This window comes from Anomaloglossus baeobatrachus, chromosome 1 (genome assembly GCF_048569485.1).
Source record: "Anomaloglossus baeobatrachus isolate aAnoBae1 chromosome 1, aAnoBae1.hap1, whole genome shotgun sequence".
In the NCBI taxonomy this organism is placed as follows: domain Eukaryota; kingdom Metazoa; phylum Chordata; class Amphibia; order Anura; family Aromobatidae; genus Anomaloglossus; species Anomaloglossus baeobatrachus.
In genome coordinates this window covers 253,928,514-253,955,940 of record NC_134353.1, presented here as the reverse complement: position 1 = coordinate 253,955,940, position 27,427 = coordinate 253,928,514, and positions in this window count along the sequence as shown.

The following is a 27,427-nucleotide window of genomic DNA, read 5'->3' as shown; positions in this document are numbered from 1 at the left end:
CTGACCTAGTCTGTCTCCTGGTACCTACCTGCACGCAACCTATGATCCTCCCAAGATCTTATTCTATCCTCCCCTGTTATCTCCTCTTCCCACAATCACATCCAAGATTTCTCCCCTGCATCCCCCATACTTTGAAACTCTCTACCCCAACATATCAGACTTTTACCTACCATGAAAACCGTCAAAAGAAACCTGAAGACCTACCTCTTCTGCCTAAAACCTGTATTAACCCTTGATCCACTATACCGCTGTACAACCTGCATTACCCTCACCTACTGTATTTTCCCCCATCCCTTGTTCCGTCGTAATCCGTGAACTGATGAAATCCAGCGACGGATCAATTTTTTTAACTGAGCATGCTCAGATGAACTGTAAATTCATTTCTAGTCAGAAAAAACTCCAGTGGCACAGATAAAAGTTGAAAATGCTGGAGGGTGAGTATAAGGGCGGCTTTGCACGTTGCGACATTGCACGTGCGATGTCGATGGGGTCAAATCGAAAGTGACGCACATCCGGCGTCGCAGTCGATATCGCAACGTGCAAATCCTTTTTGATACGATGAACGAGCGCAAAAGCGTCGTTATCGTATCATCGCTGCAGCCTCCGACATTTCCATAATGCCGGTGCAGCGACAGGTACGATGTTGTTCCTCGCTCCTGCGGCAGCACACATTGCTGTGTGTAAAGCCGCAGGAGCGAGGAACTTCACCTTACCTGCCGCCGGCTGCAATGAGAAGGACGGAGGTGGGCGGGATGTTTACATCCTGCTCATCTCCGCCCCTCCACTTCAATTGGCCGCCTGCCGTGTGACGTCGCTGTGACGCCGCACGACCCGCACCCTTAGGAAGGAGGCGGGTCGCCGGCCAGAGGGACGTCGCACGGCAGGTATGTGCGTGTGAAACTGCCATAGCGATAATAATCGCTTCGGCAGCTTTCACTAGATATTGCACGTGCGACGGGGGCGGGACTATCGCTGCAACATCGGTAGCACATTGTTACCGATGTCGCAGTGTGCAAAGCCCGCCTAAGACTGGGGACAAGGGGATTTAGATCTAAAGCACCACTCTAGCACCCACTCAAATAATTAATTAAGTTTTATTAGCTACAAACTTGATCTAGTCTTATAATTAAATATAATCAAACCTGTTGAATTTCAAATTTGCTGGGTTCATATGAAATTGTGAAAAATGTTTTTTTGCCAGTCCTTTTGTTAGGCATTTAATTGCCCAGAAAAGATGTGGACAAGTTTAAGATATCTCAGTACTATATTGAACACCTTTCAAGCACTCTAAGGGTGGCTTTACACGCTGCGACATCGCTAGCCGATGCTAGCGATGGCGAGCGTGATAGCACCCGCCCCTATCATTATGCCGATATGTGAAGATCGCTGCCGTAGCGAACATTATCGGTACAGCAGCGTGACACGTACTTACCTGCTCAGCGACGTCGCTGTGACCGGTGAACCGCCTCCTTCCTAAGGGGGCGGTTCACTCGGCCTCACAGCGAAGTCACTAAGCGGCCGCCCAATCAAAGCGGAGGGCGGAGATGAGCGGGACGAACATCCCGCCCACCTTCTTCCTTCCTCATTGCTGTCGTGTGGCAGGTAAGGAGAGGTTCCTCTTTCCTGCGGCGTCACACGTAGCGTTGTGTACTGCCGCAGGGATGAGGATCAACTTCACCCAAGCGACAGCACCGATAACTGGGAGAGGACCTCCATGTCAACGAGGAGTGATTTTGGACATTTTTGCAATGATCCAAAATTGGTCCTAGGAGTCACACACAATGAGATCGCTGTAGCGATCTCGTAGTGTGTAAAGCCCGCTTAAAGCAAACATAGTCTAAAGGCTGCTTTACACGAGTCGATCTATTGTGCGATGCATCGTTGGGGTCACGGATTTTGTGACGCACTTCCGTCATTTGTAACGGCATCTCCTCATGTGACAGCTCCTTGCGAGTCCAACCGATGCCTAATCGTTTGAAATTCGGCCATCGTGTACTCATCGTTTAATTCCATAAAATCGGTCAGTTTAGTCTTAATGAACGACACATTGCAAAGTGTGACACCGTGTAATCGGCCATCCTCGTAGTTGTTTGTGACGTCAGTAAATGTTCAGGGCGTATTTGTGATTTTAAATAATCACGCCTAATCTAATCGGATTGGTTGTAGCAGATACGTTTTGATTGGTTATTACTGTTATAAAATACGGAGCTGTAGTCATGATGTGTGAACATTCATCCCTGGCGTCATGCACAGTGTTTTATAGTGCATTACTCCTAATTTTCCTTACGTTTGTTTGTTCGCTGGATTTTCCGCCCTCACTCCTTGTTATCCCTTTTTTGTGGTAAGTTGTTATATGCCAATCTTTCCTTTTTGGATCAAAATCGACTTTTGGCGTCATTATAATGTTTTTGTTTTATATATTTTAAGGTAACAGGATGTTCAGCAATGTCGAAACTGACATTTTATCTGTGGGTCTCCTTATGACCGAGATATTGCAGGAGGAGGAGGAAATGGACCAAAATACACTTATGAATCCTCAGCCCAAAAGATTATGGTCACGCCAATGGCTGCTTCGAAGGGATGAGATATCTCACGTGCGTCTAGTGCATGATTTACAGGAACGCAATCCGCATGATTACCGCAACTATCTACGTATGTCGGAAGAATCTTTCTCATTAGTCCTGACGCGTATCAGCCCATACATAAAGCGCAGAGATACTTTAATGCGTAAGGCTGTTCCTGCGGAAGAAAGGTTGCTGGTGACGTTGCGCTATCTTGCCACAGGCCGCAGCCTCACTGATTTACAATATTCTGCCGGTATTTCGAGATCCCTATTAAGTTCATTAATTCCGGAGACTTGTCAGGCAATAATACATGCGTTAGCAGATTTCATGCCTTTCCCCAAGACAACTTCAGAATGGTCTGATATAGCTCATAATTTTGCGACGAGGTGGCAATTTCCCTGCTGTGGTGGTGCGATTGATGGCAAGCACATAAGAATAATTAAACCCCCAAATAGTGGTTCTTTTTTTTTATAACTATAAAGGTTTCTTTAGTATAATTTTATTTGCAGTTGTTAATGCAAATTATGAATATTTAACAGTGGATGTAGGAATAAATGGCCGTGTTTCCGATGGTGGCATTTTAGAACAAACTGATTTTGGAAAGCGTTTATTTAGTTCACAATTACCTTTGCCTCCAAATTCAGGAAATGAAAATAATTTAAATTTTGTTTTTTTAGGGGATGAGGCGTTTCCTCTTCAAAGCCATCTCCTGCGTCCTTATCCCCAGACTACTTTGAGTCCCGAGCGTCAAAATTTCAATTACTGTCTCTCAAGGGCACGTTTGGTTGTTGAGAATACGTTTGGAATTATGGCAAGTTGGTTTCGTGTATTCTCAACACCAATAAATCTCAAACTCGAATCCATTGATAGTGTAGTTCTTGCCAGCTGTGTTCTACATAATTTTCTACGCAAAAAGGATGCAGCAGCCTACATGCTCCCGGTATCATTGGCAGTGATGATTCCGATGTTGTCCCTGGAGCTTGGCGTTTTAGTGATCCACATTTGGCATCCCTGCCGACACCTCAATCTTTTGGTCGTGTCCGGCATGATGCCATAATCAATCGGGATCGTTTTTGTGATTATTTGAATGCGTCATAATTTTTTTTTTTTTTTTTTATTATTTGACCAAAATATTTTTTTTATTTTTATTTATTTTATAATAGAAAAAGCATTAGTAAACATTATAGTGTGTTAACAAAGTCGGAGACCATTACCTTTTTTGTAAAAAAAAATATATTTTTCAAACAATGAAACAAACATAATTAAATGAAAACTTGAAGTAAAGTAAGAAATAACTATCAACAAACAAATTCCCTTTGTTAGAAATATATGAATACAAATATATTTCTAAAATACATACATGACATGATTTCAAAGCATTACAACTTTATTCTATGTTTGAAAAATAAACACTGCCATCACTTCCTTTCACTACAAGGCAGGCTGGAATTTTCACTTCCGGTTTAACCCCTTAAGGACGAAGCCAGTTTTGTCCTTAATGCCCAGGCCATTTTTTGCAATTCTGACCAGTGTCACTTTATGAGGTCATAACTCTGGAACGCTTCAACGGATCCCGGTGATTCTGACATTGTTTTTTCGTGACATATTGTACTTCATGATAGTTATAAATTTAGAACGATATTTTTTGCTTTTATTTGTGAAAAAATCGGAAATTTGATGAAAATTTTGAAAATTTTGCAATTTTCAAACTTTTAATTTTTATGCCCTTAACCCAGAGAGTTATGTCACACAAAACAGTTAATAAATAACATTTCCCACATGTCTACTTTACATTAGCGCAATTTCTGAAACAAAATGTTTTGGGGTTAGGAAGTTAGAAGGGGTCAAAGTTCATCTGCAATTTCCCATTTTTTCAACAAAATTCACAAAACCATTTTTTTAGGGACCACATCACATTTGAAGTGACTTTGAGAGGCCTAAGTGACAGAAAATACCTAAAAGTGACACCATTCTCAAAACAGCACCCCTCAAAGTACTCAAAACCACATCCAAGAAGTTTATTAACCCTTCAGGTGCTTCACAGGAACTAAAGCAAAGTGGAATGAAAAAAAGCAAAAAATAAAATTTTACCTAAAATGTTGCTCTACCCCAAATTTATTCACTTTTAGAAGAAATAACACAACAAAATGAACCCCAAAACTTGTTCCCCACTTTCTTATGAGCGCGCCAATACCCCACATGTGGTCAGAAACCTTTGTTTGGACAAATGGGAGGGCTCGGAACAGAAGGAGCAATATTTGAATTTTGGAAAGCAAATTTGGCTGAAATAGATTGCGGGCACCATGTTGCATTTACATGTCCGCTAAGGTACCTAAACAGCAGAAACCCCTCACAAGTGACACCATTTTGGAAACTAGACCCCTTAAGGCTTCTATCTAGGGGTATAGTGAGCATTTTGGATCCACAAGTACTTCACAGATTTTGATAACGTTACGTTGTCACATTGAAAATTTTCATTTTTTTCTCAAAAATGTTGCTTTAGCATCAATTTTTTCACTTTTTCAAGAGGTAATTCCAAAAATTTGACCCCAACGTTTGTTACCCACTTTTTTATGAGCGCGGTGATACCTCACTTGTGGTCTGAAACCTTTGTTTGGAGAAATGGGAGGGCTTGGAACGGAAGGAGCAATATTTGAATTTTGGAAAGGAAATTTGGCTGAAAAAGATTGCAGGCACCATGTCGCATTTGGAGGACCCCTAAGGTACGTAAACAGCAAAAAAACACCACAAGTGACCCCATATTGGAAACTAGGCCCCTCAAGGAATTTATCTTGATGTTTGGTGAGTACCCTGAACCTCCAGGTGCTTTACAGAAGTTTATAACGTTGAGCCATGAAAATAAAAAAATAAAATTTTACCACAAAATTGTTACTTCAACCAGGTAGCTTTTTTTTTCACAAGGGTAACAGGAAATAAATCACCATGAAATTTATTGCGCAATTTCTCCTGAGTTTGTTGATATCTTGTATGTGGTGGAAATCAACTGTTTGGGCACACTACAGGGCTCAGAAGAGAAGGAGTGCAGTTTGACTGCAAAATTGGCTGGAATCAATAGCGGACGCCATGTTGCATTAGGAGAGCCCCTGAGGTGCCTAAGCAGTGGAGGTCCCCCACAAGTGACCCCATTCTGGAAATAAGACCCCTCAAGGCTTTAATCTAGGTGTATATTGAGCATTTTGAATCCACGAATACTTCACAGAATTTGATAAGCTTAGGTTGCCATATTGAAATTTTCATTTTTTTCACAAAAATGTTGATTTAGCGACACATTTTTCACTTTTTCAAGAGGCAACAACAAAACGTGTACCCCACAGGTTGTTATCTAATTTCTTGTGAGCGCAGGGATACCCCACATGTGGCCAAAAACCTTTGTTTGGATAAATGGGAGGGCTTGGAATGGAAGGAGCACCATTTGAATTTTGGAAAAGTTGAAGTAAATTGCGCGCACCATGTCACATTAGCAGGGCCCCTTGGGTACCTATACATCAGAAACCCCCCACAAGTGACCTCATTTTGGAAACTGGACCCCTCAAGGATTTTATTCAGGAGTATAGTAAGCATTTTGAATCCACAGGTACTTCACAAAAATGTTGCTGTAGCAACAAATTTCTCACTGTTAAGGGGGCTTTACACGCTGCGACATCGCTAATGCGGAGTCGTTAGGGTCACGGAATTGGTGACGCACATCCGGCCGCATTAGCGATGTTGCTGCGTGTGACACCGATGAGCGATTTTGCATCGTTGCAAAAACGTGCAAAATCGCTCATCGGTGACATGGGGGTCCATTCTCGATTATCGTTACTGCAGCAGTAACGATGTAGTTCGTCGCTCCTGCGGCAGCACACATCGCTATGTGTGACGCCGCAGGAACGAGGAACCTCTCCTTACCTGCCTCCCGGCCGCTATGAGGAAGGAAGAAGGTGGGCGGGATGTTCCGGCCACTCATCTCCGCCCCTCCGCTTCTATTGGGCGGCCGCTCAGTGACGTCACTGTGATGCCACACGGACCGCCCCCTTAGAAAGGAGGCGGTTCGCCGGTCACAGCGACGTCGCCGGGCAGGTAAGTATGTGTGATGCGTCTGCGCGATGTTGTGCGGCACGGGCAGCGATTTGCCCGTGTCGCACAACAGATGGGGGCGGGTACCCACACTAGCGATATCGGGACCGATATCGCAGCGTGTAAAGTAGCCTTTAGGCTATGTGGCCATGATCCAGCGACACGGCGTCTAGTACACAGTGTCAGCCTCCTGCAGAAATGTGAGTGTTGTCCACGGGAGAACGCAGCTGCCCATGCCCACGATTTGGGTTCAGGCTGCTGTGGACTTTAGTTTTATTCTACCTGCAAAGAACACTCATCTCCGCAGCATAAATTGACATGCTGAGGCTCGGGAAGCTGCGCCACAGGTCGGTTTATGCTGCGGAGAAAAGAAACACAGTGGGCACGGGATTTCTAAAAATCCTGCCACTGTGCTTCTACTGCACAACGCAGCGTTATGGACGCAGGGAAAACACTCTGCGCCCAAAACGCTGCAAACCCTGATTGTGGGCACACAGCGTAAAATGCTACAGTGGATGAATGGATAGATGTCAAACATATATAACGTCCCACCCCCCTGCATATTCTAAGCTGGCGCCCTTTAGTGCCTTTCATGTGACACTAAAGGATGCCTAGCCTTGTATTTAGCCCAAAAAAAAAAAAAAAAAATTAAAATAAATGACGTGGGGTCCCCCCTATTTTTGATAGCCAGCTAGGGTAAAGCAGACAGCTGTAGCCTGCAAACCACAGCTGACAGCTTCATCTTGTCTGGTGATCAATTTGGAGGGCTCCCCAAGCTGTTTTTTTTTTTTTAATTATTTATAAATAAATAATTAAAAAAAACAAACAAACGTGGGGTCCCCCCAAATTAGATCACCAGCCAAGGTGAAGCTGACAGCTGGGGTCTGGTATTTTCAGGATGGGAAGAGCCATGGTTATTGGACTCTTCCCAGCCTAAAAATAGCAGGCCGCAGCCGCCCCAGAAGTGGCGCATCCATTAGATGCGCCAATTCTGGCGCTTCGCCCCAGCTCATCCCGCGCCCTGGTGCGTTGGCTAACGGGGTAATGAATGGGGTTGATACCAGGTGTGTAATGTCACCTGGCATCAAGCCCAGCAATTAGTTATGTCACGGCGTCTATCAGATACCCGACATAACTAATTGACAGTAATAAGAAAAAAAATTGACAACAAAAAAAAATTTATTTGAAAAAACACTCCCCAAAACATTCCCTGATTGACCAATTTATTGAAAAGAAGAAAAAAAAATCCACTATAATCCATTTGGATGTCCCACGTCGCCTCTGGACCTTCTAGAATATGGGGGACACGTTCAGGGAACGTATCCCCCATTTTCTAGGAGGGCAGACCCTCCATTTGAGGAGAGTGGGTGCAAAAAGCTGCACCCACCCTCCCCGGGTCACAGCTGCACAGTGCTGAGCAGCATCAGCAGCCAGCGTCCTGAACACAGGAAGCTGTCATCTGCTGCTCGGCACATGTGACCGGAGTCTGCAGAGAAGGAGCCGGAGGAGGGGGCCGCGGGGGATCAGAGCTGCGACAGGTATGTATGACACCGGGGGACACCGGGGAACACCAGGGGGGGGTAGGGGGGGACCCGGCAGGGCCTAGGGAGCAGGTTTCTGTCGTATGTGTTATGGCACATACGACAGAAACCATAGGAACACTGTAAATGCGGCCGGCGCGCTGCTGTGCTCTCCGATGCGCGCGGCCATCTTGGATTTTCGGGAGGGGGTTGGGGGTCGGGGGGGGCACTTTGGAGATACCGAGGGGACCGGAGGGAACCGGGAAAAAGATTTATCTCCCATCTGGCATGTTTGATCATGCCAGATGGGAGATAAATGATTTTTTACCGGCGCGGTCATTTACTATAACTTGATGATCGGTATACGGTGTATACCGGTCATCAGGTGAGCGGGGACCGGAAAAACCGGCCCGAATCATGATCTCCAGGGTCTCAGCTACCCCCGGCAGCTGAGACCCCGGAAATTTTCTGACTCTGGGGGGCGCTAGACCCTTTTTTCCGACCGCCGTTTTAAAACGGCAGAAAGGAATAAGTACCCTTTTTTAGTGCCGTTTTAAAACGTAACGCGGTCGTAATGGGGTTAAAAATCGCATAAACAAACATGTCTGCAAACTTGTGAGCAACTGTCTGGGGAGATGCAGAAATCCATCTTCTTGTCAGCGAAATGGATGAAAGAGACTATGATTGTCTACTTATCTCAGAACGTCCAAGGGAGCATAAAAAAAAAGTTCTACGCAAGATTAAGAAATCGCTTCGGAAAAAATTTGGCCTCCACCGCTCAAAAGCGCAGATCAGGAAGAAAATGGCTGATCTGAAATATCGTGGCAAGGAACGTCTAGCAGAAATTAGAGCACAAAATGCCACTACTCGAGGTATATTTTATCAATACATGAGTGTTGTTTTTTTTTTGCCCTTTTAAAAAAAAAACCATGTGTATAATATGAATCATACATGTGTTTACATAATATGCCATGTTAGTCATGTTTTTTTTGCTAAATAAATTATTTGTTTTATCTCATTTTTGAAAGGATCATCACATGTAGCGGACCAATGGAGCGCAATAATCAATAATCCAGGAACTTCATCAGAACCAATTCCTGTTTTGGATCAAAATGAGGTTTCAGAGCAAGGTTTGTTTTATTTTTTACTTGCCATTTTTAAAAAAAAAAAAAAAAATAAATAAATTAGAATGATGTGTGAACACATTAGAGAGAAGATACAACATATTTTGGAACTACAATAATGGAAAATAAAAATTCATGTAACCCTTTTGTGTTTACAATTTTTTCTGTTGGTTCTTTCTGTTGGTACATACAAAATATTTAAAAAAACCACAAGCAGATCATACAACACCTTAAAAAAACAAAAAAAAAAAAAAAATACGATCATATTGTGTAAAGATAAATTTAGGAATAAAGGTAAATATACCAATTGTGACGCTGGCTCGCTGCCAATCGCCCCATTTTGTGACTCCTGAATGGAAAGCATACTTGTTGATGACCTTGGAATCTCTTGATCTCTTGTGAAGTCAAGTAGATCAAAATACCACAGCCGTGGGACATAAAGATCGGCAGTCGCAGCCCCTGAACGTCGTGACTCCTCGACTTTATTGAGTTCCTTTTTATATACAGTGCGTATTCCTTGTATTTTTTTCTTGATAAGATTTACATCCATAGGCTCATTAGGAAAATGGTTTTTATAGATAGTAATCAGATCCGCATAAGCTTGATAAGTTTGATGCGTTTGTTACTATATTCAGGCGATTTAATTTTCCAAAGACAGGTTAATGTGCGATATTTTTCAATGAAATCACGCAAAAATAATTCGTTTTGATGAGCCGTCATCTGGGAATGAATATATGAGAACATTTTATTTGACACTGTTATAATAAACATGTAATCTTTTTTCTTTTTAAAAGAACAAAAAATAAAAAAAAAAATAAAACAACAACAAAAACATTATTATGTTTCAAAAAACATAATACACGATAAAAACTACAGAAATAAAAATAAAAAATAAAAAAAAAAAAACATTGTGAACGGCTAAATGACACAATAAAAAACCATACAAAACCAAATTTAACCCACCTTTGGAAGATAGATACTCTGAATTCGTCATAAACCAGACCACAAACAACAAACAAGATTGATGCTAATGACACACGAGGCAACAGAGACAAACGCAGAAGAGAAACTATATATATGGTATTTAACCAATCAACCACATTAGCAGAACTGGATTGAGCACGTCAGAAGAATTCAGGGCGTGCAACAATCCAGACAACGTCACGGAGGGCTGTATAGTTTGCCTAATTACGCCCATACAAAAGACAGATTGACCAAAGGAAAACATGTGTGAAGCCTTTTGGACGTCCGCCATGGCCAATCAATATATCGATGAGCGCTTTGTGGTCGTTTGACAACACTCAACGTGTGACACATGGACAACTACCTATCAGCGATACAAACCAAAAAAAAAAAAAGACTTTGCCAAATAAATCGCACGATGGATTGACTCGTGTAAAGCAGCCTTTAGAAATGGCAGTGACCTCACGATATCTGGCTATAGAGGAACAGATGGTATAACTGGTGGTTGGCAACAGTTTAAAAATACAAACAATTCTGCTGGTGTGTTGTTAAACTGTAAAAATGTTTAAAACATTATCCCTTTTGGGGGGCAGATGCTTGCTTTACAGTGTTTGCACATTGGTGATTCACATGGAAAAAGCTGTGGCTTTTTCCTAAGGTTAGTGCAAAAATTATCACTGTTTGAGGAGTAGAAAGAGGTTTGTTGTTAGCTAAAGCTAATAGCTAGAAACTATACGGTTTTCTGTCTGTAATGCCCACTTACGTGTTCATTTCCTCTATTTTTGCTTTAGCCACAGATGCATCCATCCCAGCTTTGGTTACTCTGCGACTAGTAGTAAGCATACCTCCCAACTTTTAAAGAAGGGAAAGAGGGACAAAGTTTGCGGCGCAATTTTTAGGCCACGTCCCTAACCACACCCATTTTACAAATGGCCACACCCATATCCACTCCCCATCTACACCCATCCAGCAAACTGAAACTGCAGAAGCTGTCCGTGATCGCTCTGAGCCGCCACAGATCAGCAATGTGCAGAACAGGCAGGGAGTTAACTACAGGGTGTGCAGGCGGCTAGGACCCAGGAGGAGATCTGAACAGGGTGTGCAGGCAGCTAGGACCCAGGAGGAGAGATAAACAGGGTGTGCAGGCAGCTAGGACCCAGGAGGAGAGCTGAACAGGGTGTGCAGGCAGCTAGGACCCAGGAGGAGAGCTGAACAGGGTGTGCAGGCAGCTAGGACCCAGGAGAAGAGCTGAACAGGGTGTGCAGGCAGCTAGGACCCAGGAGGAGAGCTGAACAGGGTGTGCAGGCAGCTAGGACCCAGGAGGAGAGCTGAACAGGGTGTGCAGGCAGCTAGGACCCAGGAGGAGAGCTGAACAGGGTGTGCAGGCAGCTAGGACCCAGGAGGAGAGCTTAACAGGGTGTGCAGGCAGCTAGGACCCAGGAGGAGAGCTTAACAGGGTGTGCAGGCAGCTAGGACCCAGGAGGAGAGCTGAACAGTGTGTGCAGGCAGCTAGGACCCAGGACGAGAGCTGAACAGGGTGTGCAGGCAGCTAGGACCCAGGAGGAGAGCTTAACAGGGTGTGCAGGCAGCTAGGACCCAGGAGGAGAGCTGAACAGTGTGTGCAGGCAGCTAGGACCCAGGAGGAGAGCTGAACAGGGTGTGCAGGCAGCTAGGACCTAGGAGGAGGGCTGAACAGGGTGTGCAGGCAGCTAGGACCTAGGAGGAGAGCTGAACATGGTGTGCAGCTAAGGGTATGTTCACACATCAGGTTTTTGCTGTGTGGCACAATCCGGCGCTTTGCGGCAAAAAACGCATCTGGGTTTTTTTTGCTGCCGGGTGCGGTTTTTCCTCATAGACTTTTATTAGCGCCGGATTGTGCCGCATGTACTTACGTTTGATCCGGTTTTTGCCGGATGCGGCAAAAATCGTCACTCCGGCGGCCGCACAGGACGCAGAGAGGAACGTTTTTTGCCAGCGACAAAAAAATGCATAGCGCCAGCTGCGGTGCTGTGCGGCATGGTGCATAATGAAAGTCTATGCGAGCCAGATACAGTGTCATGCTTCAAACACCGGAAGCATGTACCATATCCGATTTTTACTTCTGAGCATGCCCAGAAGTGATATAGATTCATTGCTTGTCAGAAAACCAATCAATCACTCACTCTCTCTCAAACTCTCTCACTCACTGACTGACTCACTGACTCATCCACTCACTCTTACCCACTCGCCGATCACCGGCGCGGGGCTGCACGGCTGTCACACTGCTCCGGCGGCTTCTCCTGATTTGAAAATGCCGGCCGCCCATTATTCAATCTTGTATTCACACCGGCGCCTATGATTAGTTGCAGTCAGACACACCCCGACACTGAGTGACAGCTGTCTCACTGCAACCAATCACAGCCGCCGGTGGATGGGTCTATATTGTGCAGTAAAATAAATAAATAAATAACTAAAGAAAAACGGCGTGCGATCCCCCCCCAATTTTGATACCAGCCAAGATAAAGCCACACGGCTGAAGGCTGGTATTCTCAGGATGGGGAGCTCTACGTTATTGGGAGCCCCCCCAGCCTAAAAATATCAGCCAGCAGCCACCCGGAATTGCTGCATCCATTAGATGTGACAGTCCCAGGACTCTACCCGGCTCTTCCCAAATTGCCCTGGTGCGGTGGCAATCGGGGTAATAAGGGGTTAATCATGGCAGGCGTCTATGAGAGACCCCCCAATGATTAACCTGTAAGTGAAAGTAAACACATACACCCTTTATTTCGAATAAAAGACAAAAAAAACACCCTCTTTCACCATTTTATTAAAATCCCCAAATACCCCTCCAGGTCCGACGTAATCCACAGAGGTCCCGCGACGCTCTCAGCTCTACTACATGAAGCTGACAGGAACGGCAGTAGAACACCGCCTCTCTCTATCAGCTCTACGCAGCAACTGAAGGGAGTCGCGCTGTCAGCGGTGACGTCACTGAGGTAATGCCGGGTTGTGTGCGGTGAAGATGCGTGCAGGGTAGTGCCTGCGTGTGCGGTGATGATGCGTGCGGTAGTGCAGCGGTGTGCGGTGATGATGCGTGCTGGGTAGTGCCTGCGTGTGCGGTGATGATGTGTGCTGGGTAGTGCCTGCGTGTGCGGTGATGATGCGTGCGGTAGTGCAGAGGTGTGCGCTGATGATGCATGCTGGGTAGTGCCTGCGTGTGCGGTGATGATGCGTGCAGTAGTGCAGGGGTGTGCGGTGATGATGCATGCTGGGTAGTGCCTGCGTGTGTGGTGATGATGCGTGCTGGGTAGTGCCTGCGTGTGCGGTGATGATGCGTGCTGGGTAGTGCCTGCGTGTGCGGTGATGATGCGTGCTGGGTAGTGCCGGCATGTGCGGTGATGATGCGTGCGAGGTAGTGCCTGCATGTGTGCGTGTGGGGTCTCTCTCTCTCAGCATAAAAAAAAAACAAACGGATCCGTCGCATCAGTTTTTTCACAATCTGAGACGGATCCGTTGCATCAGGCACAAACCAGATTGTGCCTGATTGGAAAAAACTGATGTGTGAACAGCAGCTCTGCCAGGCAGGGGATCATGTGGTCGGTGGCTGATAGAAGCATTTGCAATGCTTCTATCTTTGCATATTACCGGCCAGTGCTGTGCACCTGCAGGAGAGGACACAAGTGGTAAGTACACACTGTCTTCTCCCCAATGTCCTGATCTACCGTGGTGTGCCTGCAGCATTGAGAAGCAAACACTGTTTGATTCTCAATGCTGCAGGGCAGGCACACACGATAGATAAGGACACACGGGAGTCAGAGAAACAGCTAGAGGATCTCACGCTCCGGCCGGGGGCGGGGGGAGGGGACTCAGTGCTGGGGAGATTCAGTTTTCATACCTTAGCAGCAGCACAGACCACAGAGCAGACAGAGACTAGTTTCGGGTAGCGTGCTCAGCTCTGTTATGCTCACGTCACGTGTTAGGATGGTAGGAGGGAAAAGCAGCAAGGCGGGGAGAGAGTGGGTGGGCGGAGCCACGGGATACGGACCTCCTGCCCGGGGCAACGGGACAAATAATGCAAATCGTGATAGTCCCGCTGTATCCGGGACTGTTGGGAGGTATGGTAGTAAGTATCAGACCAGGAGTTTAGGGGATTAACTCCTAAACGTGTTTGTCAAGTTTGATCCCTTAACTTTTATCACTGAGCTTAGATTCCTCATTGCTTGATTATTCGTCTCTACTCTGCTTATTTTGTATCTGTTCTTTAACCTCAGCCTGTATCTTGAAAACTCTTCTGCATGATGTTTCTGCTCCTATTTATGACCTCTAGATTCTGCCCACAATCACCTGTTTCTGAAAGTCAGCATGTGGGATTCATGTTTACTGTAATGTGCTCAAAAGAATTGGGCCTTTTCCCTACCTTCTGACTCCAACCAATTTTCCTCCGTCATCTCATGTTTGACTCCATGAGATACTAAAGACAGGAGGAGTAGGAATTTCAAAGTGCAGACAATTTATTTGAACAAAATAGGAGGGGTTTTGGGAATCACACATAAAACAATTAAAAAGCATACAATGAGGAAGACGGCGACTGGGACAAATGACACTAAAGGCATAGTAATCTAATAGACTGAATACATCACGTGGTGCAATAAAGTGTCACAAGAATATATATATAAGGCACTATGGTACTGTGGCGCCCCTGAACTATTCAGGTCGTCACAGGGTACTGTACAATCTTCCCTCCCCGTGCAGGATTCAACCCCCCCATGGTTCTGGGTCTCCATCCTGCAGTACTGCCTCCACCAGCATTCACAAATCCTAGTTACACCTCACACCACACCCTGTCAGGCACACCAGTGTGCTGCTGGAATAGGGCAGTCCACCTAGGGGTCAGACAGATTGGTGGGAGGGGGGGAAGTCACCGAGGGAGGAAGGGGAGCACAGAGCAGATCTGACAGGCAGAACAGAAGTAGCTCCCAGAGAGTGAGGAGCTGGGAGTAGCAGCTCCCTGAAGAGCAGTGGTAGCCCTCGAGCTGAGAGGAGTTATGAGGAAGCTGGGAGTTGTGGCTCCCAGGGGAAGCAGACTAGGTCGCAGACGGTGGTCTGGGCCTAGAGGAGTCGGACCCGCGGTCACTGGGGATTGAGGCTATGTGCCTGGGACCTGTCTTGGAGGACGGTCAGCAGCCTGGTCCTATCACCGGCCCGGGACCGAAGACACAGCGGAGTACACGGACCCTAGGTCGGGGAGAAGCTTCAGGCGACCCGGCAATTAACCTGTGGAGGACAGGGCCTCTATGGATTGTTCCCAAGAAGCTCAGAGATCGGGGGCACTAGCGCAACGAGGGGGATAGGGCTTTCCAAAAAAGCAGCCCACTGAAATCCCAAGAGTGAGCTCCTAAGAGCAGGCTCCTTCACTAAGCCATAGTTGGGAGTGGGGCCCGGAAAGCTCCAAGCTGACGGGCCACAATGGATACTTTAAATTAATGTGCCAGGAGGCAGGTTACAGACCACCAGACAGTGCTGCAGGGGACGGGACCTGGACGAGCTCCCCTCAAGAGACAGTGGCAGTCAGAGATTTGGTTTACCACATTGTCAGCATCTGCTTTATGGCTGAGTAAGTACCTGATTGACCCCTGCAACCAGCGAGCCTGCGCTCCCCCTGCAACCCATCACACCATGCAGAGTCCCGAGGCCTTCCCCTACCCGTGGAGGGCGACTACATCTAGCTGCCCCACTCCATCACCTCGGGTACTCCCAACTGCAGCAGCGGTACTCCAAATTACCGTACACCACGGGTGGCATCACAAACTATATCTCCCCTGTAAATACCCTCTTCATCATTTGAGTGTGGCCCCTAGCCCCCCCGGAGACCCTCGAGCCACGAGTAATCACCCCCACGGATCCGAGCGGTTCGATCCGCTGCCTGGGCGGTGTACCACCCCGCGGGCTTGGCTGCGACCGCCGAGCCGCTCGGATCCGTGCTCGTATGGTGGGTGGTGGCTCAAGCCTCTCACGGACCCGGGGGTCACGTCGCTCTGCAAGGGAGTTGGCGCTACACGCAGGGACTTAACGGGGTAGTTCCACGGCCGGGGCCACGGTGATTTGGTTTGGGATGTAAGTTCGTGATACCACCCACGGATTGTGGTGAATAGATGGACACCACCGCTGCCGTTAACTAGGCCTCCCGGGGACGGTGTTGTGCAGCTTGGTGTTGACCCATCCGTGGGTAGGGAAGCGATGGTCCTGGGGGCCCGGGGAAGGTGCTGAAGCGTGGGAGCGGTTGCGGGCGTATGCTGGTGCAGTACAGCGTGGTGCGCGGCCCGAAGGCACTGGTGTACTCACTATGACACAATACACTGGAGTCTCTGGTAAACCAAATGGGGTGATGAACGGGGCCCGCAGCCGGCTGCAGCTTCTCCCGGAATAGGTTGGTGGTTTCCGCCTTCCTCCTGCACCTCTTTGTATGGATGTTTTGACTCCTATGCCTAAGCAACGGTAGTCCGCTCCCCGACTTGTTTATGCCGTAGGAGCCCGTTTGCCCGCAGACGCTGGCCCTTTGGGTCTCTATGCCTTGGCGCTGGCTTTACCCTGTATGGTTGGGCTGTTGTCTTGTGTGGGATAGGTCCTAAAGTCCAGTCCGCAATCAGTTGATTCGACTCGGCCCTGTCGGTTCAGGGCTTGTACTGGGTCTGAGTACCCCTCCTGGTGCTCCAGTTTCCAACCGGTTCCCAGTTCGGTACCGGCGGGCCACCGCCCGACCCCGGTCCCTACGGTTCCACCGGCTGTAATCCCAGCTCCTGCAGGCGGCCACCACCGTCTGCCTCCTTGCCAAAGGTGACTTGGCTCCGACCCAGCCACCGGGGTAGTCTGTTGGCAGGCCTGGACACAGGTCTGCCCTTGAACTTGACTTCTTTCTCTCAGCACTACCACTCGACTCTTAACTTGTGTGTCTTTTCCCGCCTCCAGGTCTGTGAACTCCTCGGTGGGAGTGGCCAACCACCTGGATCCGCCCCCTTCCTGGTGTGGACATCAAACCTGGAGGGTGGTGACAAGGGTTCTAGGTTGGCTGCTGTCACCTAGTCGGGGAGGGTGTGTGTGTGTGTGTGACTACCTGGGACGACCTGACTAGTCCAGGGCGTCACAGCGGCACAGTACAAACATGAATAAATCTCAGGTTGTCACTCTTCCCTCCCTGATGAAGCCGTGAGTGGGATGTACCCGCTCCTCAGTCGAAACACGTGTTGATGAGCTGAGGGGAACCTTTTTTGGCTCTGAGGACCCGGCATTCTGGTGATTATATTTGGCATTTTGCTCTTTAAGGTATATCCATATGATACTATCAGCGCCACATTGTAATATATGCTGACATTTCTGTGCAACCTGCTACTCAGCCGTTATAGTTAAATGCACACAGACCACTTTATATTTGGGAACTAAATCCCTGCATATGCATTTGGCACTGTGAGAATGTGTGGGCTAGTTTTACATGTGCTTACAACATTTGTGCACTATTACTAAACATTTTGCAAAAATATGACTTGATGTTTAAAGGGGATATCTGCTGACCTCCTATATGCACTCTAGCACTTTATATATGTGTGGGTCAGTTTACCTGTAATCACCCTAAGTCTTCTTTACATCCTCTGAGATTTTCTTGACAAAAATTATTAAGTAACAACCTGAGATTTCATCTTGTTTGTGCCATATACAGTATATTCTAGTGACACTTTATTGCACTATGTGATATATTCACAGTTTATTAGATTACTATGCCATTAGTGTCTTTTGTCCCAGTCGCCGTCTTCCTCACTGTATGTTTTTTAATTGTTTTTATGTGTGATTCCCAAAACCTCTCTTAGGCCTCTGTCACACTCACGTAAAAATCACGCACGTGCTGCGAGACACACGTTTTCCGCGCGTGTTGCGTTTGGTAAGTATGTGTCCCTGGTACGTGCAGCCCACGTGTATTCTATGTGTGCTATCCGCGATAACACACGGAGAACCGGTAATTTGCATACTCACACGGTCCTTGCTGCTGTCCAGGGTACTGATCTCCAGCCCTGCCGACTCCCCGCTGCTGCTGTTTCCGGCCGCAGTGAAGTGAATATTAAATGAGCATAATGAGCGGCGGTGGGCAGCAAGTGACAGCAGTGGCAGAGACAGGAGGGCTGGAGAAGGTGAGTAAAGATTTGTTATTTTTTTCTCTGACACGTGAGTTTTCTCCGGCGCGTGTCACATGGGACCGCATCCACACTACATCCGTGTGGTACTGGTGCGGGCCGTGTGACACCCGTGATCCCGGAGAAAAACGGACATGTCAGCGTGAGGAACACACGGACACACGTATGTACGGAACGGACACACGTTCCGTTTCAAAATACTTACGTGTGTCCAAACCATTAGGAATACATAGGTCCACGTGTGTACGTGTCTCCGGTACGTGAGCAAACTGTCAAACACGTACCGGAGGCACGAACGTCTGACAGAGGCCTTATTTTGTTCAAATAAAATTGTCTACACTTTGAAACTCCTACTCCTCCTGTCTTTATATTTAACAAGGAGTTTGTGCTTGCGATTGAGTGGCCTTAATATGGCACTCATTTGCTAAAATGATTGATACGGTGTTATGGAGATTTGTTTATTTAATCCATAAGATACTTGTAAGATGACTAGTGATGTATAAGCACTAAAATGCTCAGGTGTTTGGTAGTCGAATTGAGCAAAGCAGAATACTTGGGTGCTCGTGTCAAGTAACGAGTATAATGGAAAACTCAAGCATTTTTCCTGCAGTGGGGAAGGAGATGGGGTAGTGAAATTGCTGAAATGGATGCATAAAGTGCTCAAATGGAATTGGAACAGCATGGGGAAGATGTCTTGACACATCTCTGACTTCCAGATCACTACTGGGAACAATGTCGTCAGAGTATTTTACCACTTTTACTGACGGACTGACAATAAAATATACCAAACCAATGATCACCTTGATTGTAGAGGAAAAAATGCTAGAAGTTAGAAAACATTATTTCCTTTAAAATAACTTTTATACAAGGCAAATTTAACTAGGGAGAAAAACTGCCTACTTAACACCTTAGGATATGTTCAAACATAGCGTTTTTGCTGCGTTATTGCACTCTCATTGCTTTCAAAGATGAAAAATGCTGCAAAAATGCTGAAAGCATTGACATGCGCCTTCTTTCAAAAATGCAGCAATTTTCCATATCAGTCAGTTAAAAAAAAGGAATCGGGCATGAGATTTTAGTGAAGTTAGTGAGCATCTCAGTGTAATACAAAGTTAAGGCCTATCAAAAATATGGAAGAAGGGATTGCAATACACCCTGGAATAAACAGAGGATGGCCTCAGAAAACAATTTTTTTCCCCATTTGGTAGGAGTTCAACTCCTAGACTAATAAAGCACTATGTACAAGGACTTCAGAAAAATAGAGGGAGATACTCCAACACACCCTGGAACACACGTAGAGTATGACCTCAGAAAACAATTCAATTTAGAAAGAGTGGAATTTCTTTGGCTAATAACAAGGAGTCTCTGATTCAAACGTCCAGCTTGCCTCCAGCTAAGGTGGGCACAGTCCCTCCTGTGCCAGATCAAATAGTTTGTAACAGGGCTTTCCAATAATTTTTTTTATCTCCTTGGAGACCTTTGTCAATGAAAATTCATCAACCATGTGGGGGATACATCTTCAACCCAATCTTGAGAAAGTTCACCACAAGTCTTTTGTCCATTTGTTCACACAAAAGGTACATTTGGGTATTTCTCTCACTTTATTTTTATTTTTTTTTTACACAGAGTTGAGGCAACTCTGAGGCTCATAGGCTGCAGTCACTAGTCCCTCCCTCCTTAATTTCATTCCCTTGGATTTTAGTGCCACCAGGGGCATAATAACTAATAGACACTCTTGCCTGTCAACTGAAAATGCTGACAAACTGACTATTCTCAAAATGAAAATGACCTGGATTGGCCCCAAGTTGACTTCTCAACCCCAGTGGATGACATTAGTGGAACATAAAGCCTATTCAAATTATTTTCTTTTTCAGTTGTATTCCCATGCACTCTAAAAAAAAGGGTATATAGTTCATATATATTATTTTTTGTGTCTTCTTCTTGGTTCTCCTACACAATATGAACAGGGTTATCATGCGGCCCTCACTCCAAATTTTTATAGGGCCATCAGGCAGCCCTTACTAATAATTTTTCTCGCCACAGACCTTAAGAGCGGACCTCCCAAGGTTCAATTCGGTTTGAAGTCAACGCCTTTACCTGTTTTTGCAAAATAGAACGCCCTTTCGATCATGCTCCTAGCGTTGTCTATCAGGCCACCTTAGCTGGCATACCTGGAGGTCACTATTTGACCTCGGGTTGCCATGACAAGGAGAGAGAATCCATTCCATCTCCTAGCCTCCCAAATGCTGTGATCGCTGTTGATCATGGCACTTGAGGGGTTGAACAAACACGAGTGGTGTGGTGCAGACACTGTTCCTAGCAGTGGCAGGCAGACCTTGGGTATCACTTAAGCCGATCTCCTGGTGAAAATTTTGTGTGGGCACAGCCTATATATATATATATATATATTATATATGTAATTTTTATGGCTTCATAAAGGCCCTGAGTTGGCCGAAACATCGTTACTGCATGTTTGTTTGTATGCTGGGACAAACAAAGTTTATCTAAAAGGAGAGGATTTTTCGGTGCCTTGAATTTCCTTATATTTTTCCTGCAAAATTGCAGCTAATGGAGAGCTGCACCAAGCAGCACAAATAGTGGAGTGGTGCATGGGGACATTATTATATCACAGCCTATATTCCAGCATGATCACCATGACATACCAGTACATCATGTGTCTAGGAACCTCTTGACATATTGGTTCATGAAATGTCAGGAACGGGTTAATTTTGAAGTATTTGTTTTTGGGGGATATATGAGTGACAGACAAACCATTTATTGCTAAAGCACTGTTCTCTGCAACCTTCTTCATTGGTAGAGACATTGTCCAATCGAAAACAACTAGTCTGCGGTTACTCTATGTGAACACAGACTTTTGAATTGTCATTTCACGTGCTCTGTACGCTGTGACAAATCTCCAATGTTACTAAGGGGAACAGCGATCATGTGACCGCAGGTGTGCAATACGCATATTCCCTGCCAGGATCCAACTAGACTATTTCTGGCATTGTGCAACTCAGTTGCATTGAGTGTGTTGGAATTGGTCTACAGTATAAATGAAAAATCATAAAAAATCTGAATCCAACTAATAAAACTCATAAGAAAAAGGCTTTTAGAGAAGCGAAGTGTGATCATCTCCATTGTTTGCCTCAAAAGATCATTAAGATTTAGTCAGCATGTCTGATTATAACGCTGTAATTATAAGCAGAGTAGAGGAATGTCTGCTAATTGGCAGCATAAATTTGCTGATAGGCCAGGGTGCTGACACATATAACATTCCCATTCAGCACTAATCTAAAATAAAAGTAATTTCAACAACAATTATTTTATTAGCACTTAAAATTTAAATAGGAAGTATAATGATATAGCCAACATAAAAAGTGTAAAAAAAAAAAAAATAGAAGAATTCAAGTGTTTTTTCAAACACTTTTGAAAAAAATGTCCCTATTGGCTTTTAAGCCAAAACTAGTGAATGCAAAAGGAGTATGAAATATAAAAGAATGACTTATGCTTCTCTTTTTCTTTCCTACTAGATCAACTTTTGACTTCCAAATTCGACCTTAAAGGAGTTTTCCACTAATTTCCACCAACCTGTAATCCATCAATATATTTTCCCTTTTTAAAATAATTAAATCTATACTCGCCTCCAGTGCCATTTCAGCAGACTAACAAATATACAGCACTATGGGGAGATAAGGTATGCACACCAGTGACTATGTAAGGGGAATACATGGAATAGCAGAAACTGCTGTGTGAATACTGACATGAAAAATTCAATAGCTGTATGTAAGGATGAAATGTGAAAAATGGAACCTGCATTACTGCCATGAATATATGAATAAAGAGAATTTTAGCTACTGAATTGATCAATGCAATAGAGCCCCAACACTACGCCAAAGTATTTCTCTACGTTGGGGTCCCTAGCTTGTGTGTGTCCTCTCATGCAGTTAAAAAACTTACCGTGTATGGGAAGCTGAGACCCAGGCTATATATATGATGTGGATTGGCAATAGGTGTGTATGGGGAGGGTTCACAAACGAAAAACTACTAACAATTACAAAATAACGTTTGGAACTCCATTCTATGTCTGAACTGGGTGCAAAAACCTAAAAAAACATCACTATGGGGAGATAAGGTATGCACACCAGTGACTATGTAAGGTTTTTGCACCCAGTTCAGACATAGAATGGAGTTCCAAACGTTATTTTGTAATTGTTAACAAATATACAGCTACACTCTGAGATGCTAAAGTATGCAAACATTGAATACAGGAATTTGTATGTGCATTAGTACTAAGAAAATAAATTAAAATATTGAGACAGAACATGAAAAAGGCCAGTTTTATGTGAGCCCATCAGTCAGCATCAAATTGTATCTCTTATGCCTGGTGCCTCAAAGAACATCAACAATGTCTTGTTGATGTTCTTTGTTGTCCTGATAAAGAAGACTGCAATCTTTGAAACGCATTGACCTGTACAAAGAATAAAGAGAATAAATAATCAATCAACATCAATTCCGGCATAAACCCAATTCATTCTGGTTATCTTTTGAGGTCTAGCCATAGATTTTCAATGATGTTCAGAGTAGGGGACTGTGAGGGCCATTGTAAAACCTTTAGCTTGACCTTTTGAGGTAGTCTATTGTGACTTTTGACGTGTGTTTAGTAGGGATGAGTGAACCTCTGGAAGTTCGGCTCTGAGGGAACAGTTGAACCTTAGATAAGGTTCAGTTTGTGACTCTGACTTGACCTGAGCCTCAATGGAAATCAGTGATTTTGCAGCTTGTGTCACTGCCCAAATGCAGCCAGCCATGAGCACAACACTTCCAGGGGACAGTAGGCGGGGTTTTTTTAAAAAAAAAAATTGTGTGTGCACATTACAACTGATCACACTGATTTTACCCCTAGAGCGAGCCATTCAAACAGTGCACGTGGTTTGCATAGGGCTGAGCATCACTCATACCCAAGCCCAGCACTGCTCGCTTCAGTTTTTTGCACTCATTACTCTCTCGAACTTCAAACCCAAACATTGTTTATTTGGTAGTCTATTTCCCAACCCGAACCTCAAACCTCAGGTTCACTCATCTCTATTGTTAAGGATCATTCTCCCTTTCTAGAAGCCATCCTCTTTTCGTCTTCAGCTTTTTACAGAAGGTGTTATGTTTGCATCAACAATTTGTTGAAATTTCATTTCATATATTTTTCCCTCTACCTGTAAAATGTTCCTCGTGCCATTGGATCATGTAACATGTTATTTTCCTGAAATTCTGTGCCACTTTTGCTCCACATATACCTTTGATCAATGTGGCCAAAGAGTTGTATTTAACCTCATCGGTCTATAGGACATGTTTCCAAAATGCATAAGGCTCATTTATATGTCCCTTTTGCACACTTCTGATGCAGATTTTTATGTTGAGGATGCAGGAGAGGGTTCTCTTCTGATGACTCTTCTATGAAGGCCATATTTGTGCAGGTGTCTCTGACAAGTAGAACAATGTACCACAACTGGGAATTTTACAGGAGATTCGATCCAAATTTATAAGAGATCCTTTGGCCCATCACATTGCGTGAAGGTACAGGAAAACTCATACAAATTAGTTACCAGATGGTATGTATCACCTTCTCAAACTAGCACATGGTTCCCTTCCTCTTCAGAGTCATGTTGGAGGTGCAATAGAGAGTGAGGTACATACTTCCACATTTGGTGGCAGTGCAACCAGTTGCAGCCCTTCTGGGAAAATGTGATTACCTACACCAAGCGGATCTGTATATTGTCCTTTAATCCCCAACCCAGCCTAATCTTCCTGAACTTGGTCAGCAACCCACAAAACACTCAGAACAAAACTCTCCTCCTATTCCTCCTAGCGGGGGAAAAAATGCTCATCCCCCCCTTTGGCGCTCGACAAGTATACCTACTATCCAAACTTGGATGCTCAAAATCAACCAGTTATATCATATTGAAGAGCTGGCAGCTTTAGCTTATCACTCTCAAAATAAATTTAGACTCATCTGGGCCCCCTGGTTAAAGTTCCGAGAATCCTCAGAGTACTTTGAATTGGTAGCGTCTTGACCTGCTCCCACCCCTCCTCCCCCGAGTCAACCAAGATATATTACTTATCTAGATTAATCCCCACTCACGCCTCCCATCTCTCACTATCTTCTTGAAACCATCCTTACCTTTCTTTACACCCCCCCCATCCTACTATTGACATGTTTTACATATGTTCATTTCACTAATGTTGATTATTCACAAAAGTTTATTGTTGATTTCACATGGACTGCAATGGTAAACACACCTAGCGGAGGTATTTCCGACAAGGGAAGAAAGATTATACAGAACTGTGGGCCGAACTTTGGATCTAAATTTTTCCCTCCAGGATTCGAGTGCCTTATATTTTCTCATATATATTCATTGTTTTATGTTATGTTATATCAATTTTTTGCTCTGAACAATACTTGGAAGGTGTGCATTGTGTTTCATATGCTAATTTTCACTATAATAAAAAGAATATTGAAAATAAAAAGAACAATGTAACGCAACTACAGAGTCTGCTAAAGGTTCCTGAAGGTCTTTTGTAGTCAGGCGGGGTTCTAATTTGCCTCTCAATTTTACGAGCATCTCACACATCAATGTTGATATAAAACAGCTGAAGTTGAAAAAAGATGGCTTTTACAAAAGGATAATAATCCTAAAAACAAGTCAAAATCCACAATAGACTTCCTCAAAAGTCGCAAGCTAAAGGTTTTAAAGTGGCCCTAACAGTCCCCTGATCTGAAGATCATTGAACATTTGTGACTAAATTTCAAAAAAGCAGGGCATGCAAGATGACCCAAGAAGCTCACAGAACTAAAAGACTTTTCCAAAGAAGAATGGATGAAAATTCCTCAAAGAACTGAAAGACTCTTGGTTGGCTATAAAAAGCATTTACAAGCTGTGATACTTGCCAAAGGGGGTGCTACTAGGTACTAACCATACAGGGTGCCCAAACTTTTGCATCAGCCCATTTTTCTTTTTTGTTACCGTATGTTTCATTTTATAAGACACACCGGATTATAAGATGCACCCCAAATTTAGAGATAAAAAAAGGTAAAAAAAAAAAAATGGGATCCATCTTATACTCAGGTGTTGTCTTACCAAAGGAGGGCAGCAGCGGTGATGGAGCGGGGTCACAGAAGGAAAAGGCTGTGCTGGCAGCGGCAGAGGGTCAGTGGTGGCGGCGGGTTAGTGGTGGCAGCGGTGGGTCAGTGGTAGCGGTGTCTGGTCAGTGGTGGCAGTAGCAGGTCAGTGGTGGCAGCGGAAGCTGCGGTGGTTGTGTGGTGGAGCAAACCCGTGCGTGTCCCAGTCTTTCCGCGGTCCAGACTTCAAAGAAATGGCACCCAAGAGCTCCATCTGCACACGCGCTGACTCCTGGCGCCATCATTTGAAGCCGGGACCTCTGACAGACTAGAAGACCCGTCGTACAGCCACCACAGTCCGCAAAGCCACCCAGCCGCACAAAGTGGCAGCCAGCAGGCAGCCCGCCCACCTGCACAGAGAGGCAGCCGGCCGCCAGCACCGACAGGCACCTAGCCGCCAGCATGCACCGACAGGCACCCTGCCAGCCGCACAGACAGCCCCCCGCCAATTCACCTCCCAGTAAGCTACGGTATATTCGGTATTTTAAGACGCACCTCTCATTTTCCTCCCAAATTTTTTTTTTGGAGGAAAAGTTCGTCTTATAATCCGAAAAATATGGTCATTTAAAATTGTAAAAGATGATTTTTTTTTTTTGCCTAAAATACAAAGGAAATGTTTCATCTTTAAGTTTTTCTTTTAGAGATCATTTCATCTTCAACTTGCACAACTGTTTGCAAATTTTCTTCCGTGAATGTACCTATACAACAAAACATTTTTTGGGCACGTTACAGAATTTTGTTTAAGGGGGAAAAAGTCTAAAACAAAAACATCTATAAAATATCTATGTTGGCTATAAAATAATGACAAAAAATAATATGCATATACCAAACAAACAACATAGCATTCTGGTTTGCCTATTTTTCATACTGTTTAAAAAAAATAAATAAATGAAAGTTTGAAAACTATACTGTGGGTTGCCTTCTGGTATTTGTAGTTATGCTGTTCTTTTTGGGCAGATGGAAATAATTTACTTTAATCAAAAATATGCAAATTATTACAGTATATCAATATATTTAACTACCCTTGTCTGTTTTGGCACACTTGTTTAAATAAAAAAATGTAAGCTATACACTTTGTGCACAATTATTAGTACATTTTTTGTGATGATTGATTTTAGGATTGACACAACCACTCTGCTGTCAGTCAATCCAAAACATTAATAAACTGGAAACCTGGATATTTAAGGAATTAAAAAAGTGTCTTTGTCTTTGAGGAAAATATCTTCATGTGCATAATTATTGGAAACTATTATTATGCAGAATTATCATGCAGCTAAATGAAAAATGAAAATTTTTCCCACTCAATTGTTTATATTCATCTCTTAAAGCACCACTCCAGCATTTAGTTATTTTTCAGTGTTGGAGTGGTGCTTTAAATGTACATTCCCTGGCAATTATACTTTCCTGATGCCATCTCCATTATTTTTTTGGCACCGCTCTGGTCCCGCGGCTCCATCTTGTGCCTGAAACGTGTGACTAGGTTACGTCACAAACACTTAGTACAAGTCTATGGTAAACAGAAAAAGTCTCGAACAAGGCTCTCATAGAGTTCCATTTCCATTGAGATTTGACCTCTGGCGTGCACCATGAAACACTGGAGCTGCTGGCAGGTCACAAATCAAAAGGGACCAACTGAAGCAATGCTGGTAAAAGATGAAGATGGTGACAGGAGAGTATAACACGGAGGCAGGGGACTTACATGTAAAGCACCAATCCAGCAGGAAAATAAAAAAAGCTGGAATGGTGCTTTATAGTGAGAATAGCAACCAAAGTCAAAATGAACAAAAATACATTTCTAACAAAAAGAAATAATATTAATGACCAATTTAGCCACTTCTCTCTTTAA